The following is a 13303-nucleotide window of genomic DNA, read 5'->3' on the forward strand; positions in this document are numbered from 1 at the left end:
GGTCATGAAGTTAAGGGTCATTTAAAGCATCTTCCCCTCCTCCTCCTCCTCCCCCCTCCCCTCCTCCTCCTCCTCTTCCTCCTCTTCTTCCACCTCCTCCTCCTTAATTATAGCCGCACTTTACCCTTTAAATATTTTTCCGTTACTATTCTTGTGTTTTCTTCTATTTTCTTTTTCCATCTTGCCCTCCTCCTTATGAGAGAGAGAGAGAGAGAGAGAGAGAGAGAGAGAGAGAGAGAGAGAGAGAGAGAGAGAGAGAGAGAGAGAGAGAGAGAGAGAGAGAGAGAGAGAGAGAGAGAGAGAGAGAGAGAGAGAATATACGATGAGGCCGTGACGTGTGAGGCTAATGTAAATGCTCATGAATGAAAGAGAGGAGGAAGAGGGAAAGGAGAAAAGAAAGGAGGAAGAGGGAAAGGAGAAAAGAAAGCGAAAGTGAAGAAGAAAGAAGGGAGGGAGAAAAGAAGGAAGAAAATGACATAAAAAGAGAGAAACCGTGAAGGAAAGGAATATATCTGAGTACGAAGAGAGAGAGAGAGAGAGAGAGAGAGAGAGAGAGAGAGAGAGAGAGAGAGAGAGAGAGAGAGAGAGAGAGAGAGAGAGAGAGAGAGAGAGAGAGAGAGAGAGAGAGAATGCACAGTAGTGGGAAAAGAGCCACCTGCCGATCTTCTGCCTCGCCCTCTGCGTGTCAGAAAGGAGGAGGAGGAGGAGGAGGTGGAAGAAGAGGAGGAAGAGCAGGAGGTGGAAAGGAGGTCGTGGAAGAAAACAAGATGTGGAAAAGAAAAAGAAAATAAATGGAAGAGGAGAAAAGTGGAAGATGTGAAAGATGTTGTGAAAATGGAAGTAGATGTTGAAAAGGGAAATAAATGAAAGAATAAAAAGAAGTAGAAGGATAAGAAGTAGAAGGATAAGAAGTAGAAGGATAAGAAGTAGAAGGACAAGAAGTAGAAGGATAAGAAGTAGAAGGATTAAAAGTAGAAGGATAAGAAGTGGAAGGCTAAGAAGTAGAAGGATTAAAAGTGGAAGGCTAAGAAGTGGAAGGCTAAGAAGTGGAAGGCTAAGAAGTGGAAGGCTAAGAAGTGGAAGGCTAAGAAGTGGAAGGCTAAGAAGTGGAAGGCTAAGAAGTGGAAGGCTAAGAAGTGGAAGGATAAGAAGTGGAAGAAGAAGAAAGTGGAACAACAAGAAGAAAACGACCGCGGTGGAAGAAGAAACCAAAACGAAAGAATCAGAACAGGAGGTAAAAAAACAAACGAAGACGAAAAAAAAAGCTAAAGAAGAAAAGAAAAGAAGAAAAAACGAGAAGACAAATGGAACGTCGTGTAGGCTCTTCGATTTTCACCTCGTTCACGGCGACTTGACCTGACCTGACCTGATTTGACCTCGTTCCGGGCCCCCTGTGACCCTCCCTGACCCCGGTGGCCTTAAAGGGGAGGGCGCCATTAGAGATACGGGGCAAAAAACGGGAATCTATATGCTGGAAAGAAACTCATTTGACGTGTGCCTCCTAGTGGTATCCGATTTCTGTGGGGCTAAAGAAAACGGAGGCCGGGAGGGAGGGGGGAGGGGGGACTGAAAGAATGTGTGGGGGGAAAGAGGGTAGGGGGGACTGAAAGGGAGTGAGAGAGGGAGGGTAGGGGGGACTGAAAGTGTGTGAGGGAGAGAGGGGAAGGAAGGGAGGAAGGACTGCTAGAGTGTGCGGGAGGGAAACGGAAAGGAAGTGAGAGAGAGGGAGGGAAGATAAGGGATTGAAAAGAGGAGGAGGGGAGGGAAGAGGGAGGTGAAAGGGGAACCAGAAGAGAGGAGGGAGGGAAGGAGGGAAGGGAGAACTGAAAGGAGTGCTAGGAGGGAATGGGGAGAGGGGGTAATTGAAGGAGAGGAGGAGGGAGAGAGGGAGGTGAAAGGGGGAGCTAAAAGAGAGGAGAGAGGGAGGGAAGGGAGAATTGAAAGAGATTCGTTTTTTCCAGTAGGAGGAGGTGGAGGAAGATTGAAGGAGATGGAAGAGGAGGAGGAGGAGGAAAAGGAGGAGTCAATAACATCGAGGGAGAGGTTGTTGTTTGTCTCTTCCTTCTATGTAAAGAGAGAGAAGGCAAGAGATTTGAGGGAGGGGAAAGGGAAGGAGGGAGGGAAAGGTTTAGCCATAATTAACATAAGAGGGAAGGCGACGTAAGCGTGGAGTGACATTGCTACCACTGTTTAAAGGGAGAAAAAGGGAGAAAGGGAGCATTATCCGCCTTACCTTAGAGAAGCAATAGGAAGGAGGGAGAGGCGGTGAGGGAGAAGAAGGGATTATGAGTCACTTCCCGGATTTAGACAAAGGGGGCAAAGGGAGAAGGAAGGGAGACCGTAAGATAAACAGTTCTTAAGAGTCATTTCCACATTTTAGAGAAGGAAGAGAAGGAGGAAGGGAAGGAGGGAGCCAACTTAGAGAAGGAAGAAAAGGAGGAAGGGAAGGAGGGAGCCAACTTAGAGAAGGAAGAGGAGGAGGAAGGGAAGGAGAGAGGAAGATTAGCGGTCCATTAAAGAGACACTTCCTCGATTTTAACAAGGAAGAAAAAAAAAAAAGAGGGAGGAAGATAAACAGTCCAATTAGTCACTTCCCCATTTTAGATAAGGAAGAAAGGGAGAAAGGAGAGAGGGAAGAAATAAAATAGGGAGTTCAATTTCAGTCACTTCCTTAAATTAGGCAAGGAAGAAAAGGAAAAAGGAGGGAGAGAGACAGTAAGAGAAGCAGTCCAGTTTAAAAAAAAAGATAAGAGAAAAAATGTGAGAAAAGGAAATAGAGGAATGAGAGAGGTAATCCGATAAGGAGTTCAGTATAAAGGGAGAGGAAGTGAGCTGGGCAAGTGAAGGGGAAGGGAGGAAGAGAACGTCACCTCCCTTTTCAAGCGGAGATCAAGGAAGGAAGGGAAGGGAGGAAGAAAGTTTGTGTTAGACGTCCTATTTGAAGGGAAGGGAGGGAGGGAGAGGAAGCATCAACACCCTGATTTATAGGGAGAAAAAGGGAGGAAAAGAGGGATGTAGATAGATATATGAGTAAAGGAGACAGGATGGCAGAGAAAAGGGAGTGAATAAGACATGCAAGAAGAGTAAAGGGGAAGAGAATGGAGATGAGTAAAGAAGGGAGGGAGAGGAAATGAGAAAGGGAAGGAGAGAGAGAGAGAGAGAGAGAGAGAGAGAGAGAGAGAGAGAGAGAGAGAGAGAGAGAGAGAGAGAGAGAGAGAGAGAGAGAGAGAGAGAGAGAGAGAGAGAGAGAGAGAGATAGCGAGTAGGGAGGGAATAAGAAGAAAAAAGAAGAAAAAAAAGGAGAGACGAGGAGGGATGACAAGGAGAAGGGAGGCAGAAACAGGACAGAGGACAAGAGGGAGCGACCGCGGGACACCACCACCACCACCACCACCACCACCACCACCACCACCACCACCACCACCACCACCACCACCGTCGTCGTCGTGTAGAGGCGATATGCTAATAGTTCAAAGTTGAGGGAACAACAGTATTTATATTCCTGCGGCGGCTCAGAGGCTTCTAGGGCCGCGGGAGGAACTGCATAGGCCTAGGCTGACGCGCTGCATGTTGAGGGTGAACACTAATGAGCAAGGGAAATCAGGCGAGGCATTGCAAGAGTGTTAAAAGCTTACGGAAGTTCATGAGGCAAATGAGGAGGCGCATTTATTTTAGGATGGGACTTATACACCCACATTTGACATTTTTTGATGACATTTTTAAAGTTTTAGGATTTTTAGGATTTTTGGATATTTAGGATGACAATTTAAAGATGACATTTTTAGAATTTTAGGATTTCTAGGATTGTATGGATTTTAGGATAACATTTTCAGGAAGACATTTTAGAACTTTAAGAATTGTAAGGATTTATTTATATTTTTTGGATGACATTTTTAAGATGACATTTTTAGGAAGACACTTTTAGGAAGACACTTTTAGGAAGACACTTTTAGGAAGACACTTTTAGGAAGACACTTTTAGGAAGACACTTTTAGGAAGACATTTTTAGGAAGACATTTTTACGATTGATATTTTTTAGGATGGGGCTCACACACCCCCATCTGACATTTCAGCAGTATTCTCACACCTTTCCTCGCCCGCTCATTCCAAGCTATCATTACCTTCAACATTGCTCTCGGTGCCGACACATACAACCAACAGCATAACTAAACACCAGTGCACGCAAAGGCCATCAAAACAAACAGACTATATAAACACATCTCTGCTTCAGTAAAGTCTTGCGTTAGTAATACCCGCTCATTCAGGCTTCGTATTAGGCCAAAGTTCTAAACCCGTCCGCTGCGGTTGGCACGGATTTCGCCTTCACTGGTAGCCTAGTAACATATGATCCCAGGTCTTTCTGTGCCTCTGTGGTGGTATTCGTATACTGGATTTCCCCTCCCAAGATGCATGACCTCACATTTTACTTCACTAAATTGGAGCAGCCAATTTTTGTTCCACTCCTGTAGCTTGGTGATGTCTTCTTGTTGGAAATCCACATCCAATGGGTTAAACATTTTCCTGTCTTCAAAACAATGAAAAAGTCTACGGTATTTTCAACTCGTTTTTATCTTACCGCTCCAATAATGTTTTTCTTAGGCTCATATTCTCAAACATTTCGGGGCTTGCACACCCACATTCGATAAGGCTTTCGTAGAGGTTGCGTTAGTATATCCATGGGTAGTTTTATGAGCCTTGACCTCTCTTTCAGCCACCTCTTTAGAGCTTTTTAGGGTTTTTATTTATTTATTTTTTTTTTTTTATTTTTTATTTATTATTGCTGCTTTTCTTTGAAAAAAAAATAAAAAAAAAAAAAAAAAAAGTTTCTTTTCACAAGGATGGCTATGAATAAAACCCAAAAAAGAAACATGAGAACTGAGTTTCTTTGTTTTGGGTGGTTTGATGTTTTGAAAAGGCTTCTGCCAACAAAAACAAAAAAAAACAAAAAAAAAAAAAAAAAAAAACAAAAAAACAAAGGCCGCAAAGATCAGGTTCAAATTCATTTCTTTTCAAATTTATGGTAGAGAAACCTTAGCATACGAACCCGACTGTTTTCTTTGTAGCCTTGGAAAATATTTTTGTGGGTGCCGAAAGTGTCTTAGTTTCAAGGGTGAGTCAGGGTGAGTCAGATTCAAGGGTGTGTAAAATGTAATCAGGGTAGGTTAGGTTCTTTGAGTCAGTAGGAATGGATATCAGGGTGGGGCAGAGAGTGGAGAGTGAATCTCTCGTGGTGAGTCAGGAGGATATGAAAGCATGATACACTGGCTTGGGTGGTGATGATATATTATTAGAGTGAGTTTCTTCAGGCGAGTCAGGAGGAGTCAGTGTGCCAGTTTTTTTAGATGGAGTCAGGGTGAGCGAGCCAGTGAATTATTTTCCTAGAGAGAGTGAGCTCCTCGGGCGAGTCAGAGGTGAGTCAGCGCCACTTTCCTAGATGGAGTCAGGGTGAGCGAGCCAGTGTGAGGGAGGGTGAGAGGGGACATAGGGGTGATTCGTATTTCTACAGCTGGCACAGAGTCTCTCAGCAGATGCCTTTCAGGTCTTCTGGGAAAAGGAGGTGGTGGAGGAGGAGGAGGAGGAGGAGGAGGAGGAGGAGGAGGAGGAGGAGGAGGAGGAAAAGGAGGAGGAGGAGGAGGAGGAGGAGGAGGAGGAGGAGGAGGAGGAGGTATGGCTGGTGAAGAGTACGTTTACAGGATTCTTGAAGATGGAGGAAGAGGAGGAAGAGGTAGAAGATAAAGAGGAGGAGAAATAGAAGGGAAAGGAGGGACATCAGGAGAAAAAATAAACGACCTTACGAGGAGGAGGAGGAGGAGGAGGAGGACCACCACCATTGCCACAACCACAGTCACCACCACCACCACCACCACACCACCACCATCATCATCACCTCCATACCCTTCTTCCCCCCCCCACACCATCACATACACCCCCCTCCATCACCCCCCCTCCCCCCCACTATATGGAAGGCCTGACGCTACAATAACATTTTTCATTTTCACTGTCACAAAAAAACCCGTAATATTTCCTTACCGAGGCGGAAAGAACGGAGGGAGGGGGGGAAGAGGGGGAGGTGGGGGCAGGGAGAGAGAGAGAGAGGGAGGGTAAGAAAAAAAACCGTGAAAAAATGAAATATTTCACAATTTTTATATTCATGACCCACTTACGCGTCTCAAGGCGGTTTTATATAGATGTTAGTTTTTTTTTTTTGGAAGGGGGAAGAGTGGGGGGGGGGGTAGGAGGTCTGCGTCCCGCTTTTAGAGTTCCGTGGATAGAGGACGTTGTTGATGTTGATGTTGATGATGGTGGTGATGATGGGTGTGGTGGTGAGTGTGGTGATGGTGGTGGGTGTCGTGGTGGTGGTGATTGTGGTGGTGAGTGTGGTGATGGTGGTGGTGGGTGTGGTGGTGGTGGTGGTGGTGGTGGTGGTGGTGGTGGTGTATTAGTATTTTTGTTTTTATTGCTATTATAATTCTTTTCACGAAGTATAATGAAGACAAAGACAACTGAAATGGAGTGCAGGGAGAGGAGACGGGAAGAAGTGGAGAGAGTAATGAAAACTAAGTAAGACGGAGGAGGAGGAGGAAGAGGAGGTGGTGGAGGCGAAGGATGAGGAGGCGGAAGAAGAGGAGGACGAGAACGATAAAGAGAAAGAGAAGGAGAACGTAAAGATGAAGGAGGAGGAGGAGGAGAAGGATAGGAGACACAGGAGAGGAGGAAAGGGACAGAGGAGAAATAAGAGTTTAGCCATTGAAGGAGTGAAAGGAAAGGAAGAAAAGACATATACAGATTGAGGTAAGGGAGGAGGGAGAGACGGAGGGGGGATTCAGAATGGAGTAATTAGGAAAGGGGGGAGAGAGGAATGGAAGGAAATTAATGGCAAGGGTGAAATGTAATTGTGTCCTCGTCCTCGTCGTCCTCTTCGTCCTCGGCTTTATCCTCTTCCTCTTTCTCCTCTTCCTCTTCTCTTTTCTCTTCTTTGTTGTCATTCATTGTACTCAGTTGTCCCTTTTCCATATAATTTTTTTTTTTTGCTTTCTACCTTCCTCTTTTCCTTACATTGGCTTTCTCTCCCTCTCTTCTACCTTCTCTCTGTCTGTCTGTATGTATGTATGTGTCTGTCTGTCTGTCTGTATGTATGTATGTATGTGTCTGTCTGTCTGTCTGTATGTATGTGTCTCTCTCTCTCTCTCTCTCTCTCTCTCTCTCTCTCCCCCCCCCCCCCCCCAGTGACAGCATCTTCTCGCTCCATTTCACGTATAATTATCCTGCCGTCCCTTGCAAAAGACTGACTGTACGGACTCGGCTTCCCTCCCCTTCTCTTTTTTCCCCTTCCCACGCATCTGTCGCTCACCCTTACCCACTTTTTCTTTTCATCCTATCCTCCTTTTTTCTTGCTCATTTCCAGTTTTCTTCCTTTCGTGTTTCTGTGTTTTCTTTTCACTTTTCCAAACTCCCTCCTCTTCTCATCTTTTTCTCCTCTTTCTTTTGCTTTTCTTTCCATCTCCTCTTTTCTTTACTCTCTGCCTCCTCCCGACCATTAAGTTATTCTCCTTTCTCCTTCCTTTCTTTCTTGTTTCTCTTCATTCCTCTTTTTTTTTTCACCCTTCCTCTTTGTCTCCTCCTATCTCTCCTTTCTTTTTTTTCTCTCGTCTCTTCCCTTTTATCCTCCAGTACATCCTTTCCTCGTCTCTTTAGTTATTTTTCACTCTACTTTTCTTCCATTCTTGCTTTTCTACCTTCCTTCATTGTCTTCCTTTGTCTCCTTTTTCTTTATTTTTTTCTTTTTTCCTTATTTTTTCCTTCCCTCCTCTCCTTTTATATATTTTCCTTTCTTTTTTCCTTCTTTTTTTTCCTGTGCATTCCTCTCCCCCAATATCCCTCCTTGTCTCTCCATCTTTTCTTTCCTTTTTCTCTCTTTCCTCCATTTCTTCCCTCCCTCCTTTCCTCCTATTGTTTATTCTTCGTTCCCTCCTTTCTTTTTGTTTCCTGTGCATTCCTCTCTCCACCATCCCTCCTTGTCTCTCCATCTTTTCTTTCCTTTCTCTCTCTTTTCCTCCATTTCTTCCCTCCCTCCTTTCCTCCTGTTAGTTATTCTCCTCCACCTCTCGGATGCATGAATGATGGAGTGGCTGCTTGATTGATGGAGGGAAAAAAAATCAGAAATTGAGTGATTGCTGGAAGGAGGGAAGGAAGGAGAGATGAGAGGGAAGGAGGAGGGAAGTGTGTGGGGGGCTGGAGAGACAGAGGGAAGGAAGGAAGGGAGAGTATGAGGGAAGTGGTAGAGAGACAAGAGAGGTAGAAAGAGAGGAGGAAGGGAGGGAAGGAGGGAGTGTGGGAGGGAGGGAGGGAGGGAGGGAGGGAGGGTGGGATAAAGGCTGGCTCACACACCTTTAGTCTTGCACCTGAGCTGTTACAGAGAGAGAGAGAGCGAGAGAGAGAGAGAGAGAGAGAGAGAGAGAGAGCGAGAGAGCGAGAGAAGGAGAGAGGGGTAAAAATAGCTACATGGCAAAATGAGATGACACCATTCAAGGTAAGGGTTGCTGGCGAGCCCTCGACCCCCTGCGACCAATTTTGCAGTTAAACACACACACACACACACACACACACACACGCACACGCACACGCACACGCACACAAAGTGAAATGCTAGTGATGGTCATTTTTCCTCCTCCTCCTCTCCCTCCCCCCTCCCCCTCCCTCTCCCCCTTCTCCCCCTCCTCCTCCTTGAAGTTCGAAGTTTGCAGATGGCACCAAAGTGGGAGCAAAGTCCCTCACCACAGCCGATTGCGAAGTCATCCATAAAGACCTTGACCTGATTATTCAGCTGAAAAGTGGCCGTGTCTTTCAGCCTTAATAAGCGTAAGGTCATGATGCACTTTGGGTCCAGAAATAGTAACTGTACAAGTATTCAACATGAATGGAAAGCTTCTGCAGGTCGTATAATATGACAAACTAGGTATGGTTGCCCCTGTAAGCAGTGACCTGAAACACGGGAAGAATTGTAAAGCTCTACCACTTCAAGGAGGGGAGGCGGTATGGACATCCACCAATGGAACAATCTTCCTGCTTAAACAGTCAATACGAAAACGATCAACTCCTTTAAAAATCACGCTGACCGTCATTTTTAGACAGTAGAGAATCCGATTTTGTTGTGTGTATGTATAGCAATTGCTATGGTTTGTTCAACATCCCTCTGAAACGACTGACTCTCAAATTAAATCATTAAACTGAGTAACCTCGTTATAAACCAGCAGTCTTTCTGTTGCCTGATTTTCAATGATTTTAGGTTTCACTTTCCTCCTTCGAAAATTAAAGCATTTAGTAGAGAAGAAACAAATGGTGATCGTTGTCAGGGTGGAGGTAGGAATGGATAAGGATGGGGAAGAGGAGGTAGTGGTGGTGATGGTGGTGGTGGTGGCTGTAAGGGTTGAAAAGGAGGAGGGGGGAGGAAGAGCTGTTGTTGTTGTTGGTGGTGGTGAGGAGGAGATTAAGGGGAGGAGGAGGAGGTGGTGTTAAGGGGTCAGCAGAAGCCTGGCAAAGCTTACTGGCGGTGGTGAAAGGGAGATGATCTGGGCGGGGTGTGGGGGAGGTGGTTGGGTAGGGTGATGGTAAGAAACAATAAGGAGGGAGAGACCACCGATAATGAAATAAATAGATAAAATAGAGAGGTAGTTGGTTTTAGATATAGATAGATAAATAGATAGATAGATAGATGGATAGATAGGTAGATTCATACATACATACATACATACATACATACATACATACATACATACATAAGAAGAGTTAAATATGTAGATAGATGCATGAATAGATAGTTGATTGCTTGATAGATGCGTCGATAGATGAGTACAAATACACATATACGTAAATATATACGTAGATAGAGATAGATTGACATGCGAAGATAGAAAGATACAAAAATACATACATATATAGTTAGAAAAGGAAGCATAGATAGACAAATTCATAAATAAGTACAGATAAATATATAGATAGATTTGTAGATAGAAAGGCAGATAGATAGATAGATAGATAGATTCACATAGTTGGCTACGTAGATAAATAATGATTAAAGACATAAATAAGATAGATAAGTGAAAGTTGAACCAATAAGAGTAATAATTAATAAGTGGGGAGGAATGAGGCGAAGAAGCTTAAGAGTTCACATCAATTTCGTAGTATATGGTGCTCTCTCTCTCTCTCTCTCTCTCTCTCTCTCTCTCTCTCTCTCTCGTGTTTGTCTTTATTCTTTTGTTCATAACGTTTTCAAGGAGACATATTTCCGTTATTTATATTTCAACGTCTTGGCTCGTATATAAATGTTGCAATGTCTTTTTTTCTTACATTTCTGACAGCGTTATGAAGGAAGAGGAGGAGGAGGAGGAGGAGGAGGAAGAGGAGGAGGAGGAAGAGAAGGGGAAGGAAGAGGAGGAGGAGTGGGTGGTGGTGTTGTAATAATAAGGAAGATTAAAAAGAAACAAGGAGATAGAGGAGGAAGAGGAGGAGGAGGAGGAAGAAGTGGAGGCTAGGGCGTAGTCGTAGTAAGGAAGATTAAGTAGTAAAAGCAAGGTAGAAGGAGGAGGAAGAAGAAGAGGAGGAGGAGGAGGAATAGGAATTAGTTATGGTAGTTGTGGTGGTAGTAGTATTGGTGGTAGTGGTTTTGGTGGTGGTGGTGGTAGTATTGGTGGTAGTGGTTTTAGTGGTGGTGGTGGTGGTGGTGGTAGTAATATTGGTGGTGGTGGTGGTGATTAATATTACGTTAAGCTGACACTCTTAAGTCATCAGGGAAAACGGAATGCGTGGAGGGGGGACGCAAGCAAAGGGCGGCCAGAGGGAAAGCGAAACACCCTGCCCCTAATGGTACAGTTTATCATGAGAGCGCTTGAAAAACACGTCCAAACAGCTTAGATCTCACACACACACACACACACACACATACACACACATACACACACACACACACACATACACACACATACACACAGCGGGGGGCATTGAAGGGGGCGTAGAGGAGTTCCATGCATTGATTCCTGTCTTGTTTGGGGGGATCTGGGGGTGCTTGGGAAGTGTTATGAGAGAGAGAGAGAGAGAGAGAGAGAGAGAGAGAGAGAGAGAGAGAGAGAGAGAGAGAGAGAGAGAGAGAGTTAATTTATATAAGATTCGCGTACAGGGAAAGATAAAGAAAGCAATAACAATAAGTAAAGGAAAAATGATGAAATAAGGAGATAAAATGTGATGGGTTGAGAGAGAGAGAGAGAGAGAGAGAGAGAGAGAGAGAGAGAGAGAGAACACAAAACACTAAACACACCTCATAATTAGTACAGGTGAAGAAATACTAGTTAATGCATCAGAGTTTATATTATGGAAACGCAACTCTAATACATCTTCAGTTTATTTCAAGAGTCACATTACTTCTTTTTCTGCAGATGCTCCCCTTAACACCCCCCTCACCTCCTCCCTCCCCCTAACCCACTCGATCCCCCTCCCTCCCTCCCTCCCCTTAACCCACTCGTTCCCCCTCCCTCCCTCCCTCCCCTTAACCCACTCGTTCCCCCTCCCTCCCTCCCTCTCCCTAACCAACTCGATCCCCCTTCCTCCCTCCCTCCCCCTAACCCACTCGTTCCCCCTCCCTCCCTCCTTCCCCCTAACCAACTCGATCCCCCTCCCTCCCTCCTTCCCCCTAACCAACTCGATCCCCCTCCCTCCCTCCCCCCTTAAAAATCCAAACAGACCGAGAACCAAGAACCAACTGTAATGCCATTTTTACTTCAAGAAATCTTCCCCCGAATGTTTGCCCGCGTGAGGCCAGAAAGAATAATTAATTAGCGGCGCTGCTGCGAGAGGGCGCCACGGTGGAATGTTCCTGTTGACTGCCTAGCCTGCGTGGGAAGGGGGAGGAAGGGGAAGGGAGCGGAAAGGGACGGGGGGGGGGGGAAGAAAGGTGAATGGAGGTAAGGGGAATGGAGGTAAGAGTCAGGAAGGGGAGTGGAGGGGAGTAAAGGGGGAAGGAAAGGGAGTGGAAGGGAGATTAGGTGAGGCTGAGGTGAGGGAAGGGGAGAGGAAAGTGAGGGATGGCGAAGGGAATGGGAGTATCAAGGTGAGGGAAAAGGTAAGGGAAAGTGAGGGGAGTGGAGGGAAGGGTCAGAGAGGGGAGGGAAGGGTATTGGAGGGGAAGGAAGGGGAGGGGGATGGAAGAGGTGGGAAGGGGAAGGGCGGGATTTGAGAGGGGGGAAGGGGGAGGGTAGTGCCAGGTGATGAGCCTCGCCAAATATAAAAAAAAAATATATAGAAAGCGGATGTGAAAATAGAACCCTTAATATGGAAACCATTAAAAAGAATTCCAGCTAACCTTTAATTAATTTGGGAGGAGAGAGAGAGAGAGAGAGAAATGAACAGGGTAAAACTCCAAAATTAATGACAGCAACGCAAACTACAAGAAAAATGCGAAAATAAGACGAAAAAAAACAACACTGCAAAAGATCCAGATATATATATTTTCCTGGATCCACAGAAACTCTAATCTCTACCTTCAGTTTTTCCGTCCTTCCTTGCCTTCCTTTCTTCCTTCCCTCCGCCCTTTCCCTCTCATTTCCTTCTCTTCAATTCCAGTCTCATCCCTATTTATTTGCTTACTCCATTCACTTCCCCTCCCTTGCTTTCATTTACCTTTTCTTCCCTTCCCTTCTCTTTCCTTCCCTTCCCTTCTCGTCGCATCCAGCCAGTTCCCTTCCTTTCCCTTCCCTCTCCTTTCTATTTCTTCTCTTCCATCCATTCCCGTCGCTCTCAGTCCCTTCCCTTCCCTTCTCTTTCTTTCCCTTCCCTTCACTTCCCTTCCATTCCCTTCCCTTCCCATTTCAACTCTTCTCTTCCCTTCCCTTCCCTTCCCTTCCCTTCTCTTTCTCTCCCTTCCCTTCCCTTCTCTTTCTTTTCCTTCCCTTCTCTTTCTTTCCCTTCCCTTCCCTTCCCTTCCATTCCCTTCTCTTTCCCTTCCCTTCCCTTCCCTTTCCTTGCCTTCCCTTCCCTTCCCAACTTACTTACCCACGGCATTACCCTCCACTCCCTTCTCTTACTTCTCTATCCCGTGCCTTCTCAAACCCTTCCCTTCCCTTCCCGTCCCTTCGCTTCCCTCTCCTTCCCTTTAGAATGAGTACCATTAGCAGCAGTATTCCTCAGCCGGGGAGTGGGTGGGGAGGACAGGCACTGGAGAAGACAGAAAGGGGAAGAAGTTGCGTTCATTTCCTTCCCCTTCCCCTCCCCTTCCCCTCTCGACGGACAAATTCAGCCGGGGTAAGAGAGCGAG

At 45.6% G+C, this 13303-nt stretch overlaps 1 pseudogene; it reads right to left on the bottom strand.

The window, feature by feature from the left end:
* The window catches only part of LOC127010448 (basic proline-rich protein-like), a 99569-nt pseudogene that overhangs the window by 12906 nt on the left and 73360 nt on the right, over positions 1-13303 (bottom strand).

This window comes from Eriocheir sinensis, chromosome 43, assembly GCF_024679095.1.
Source record: "Eriocheir sinensis breed Jianghai 21 chromosome 43, ASM2467909v1, whole genome shotgun sequence".
NCBI lineage: Eukaryota > Metazoa > Arthropoda > Malacostraca > Decapoda > Varunidae > Eriocheir > Eriocheir sinensis.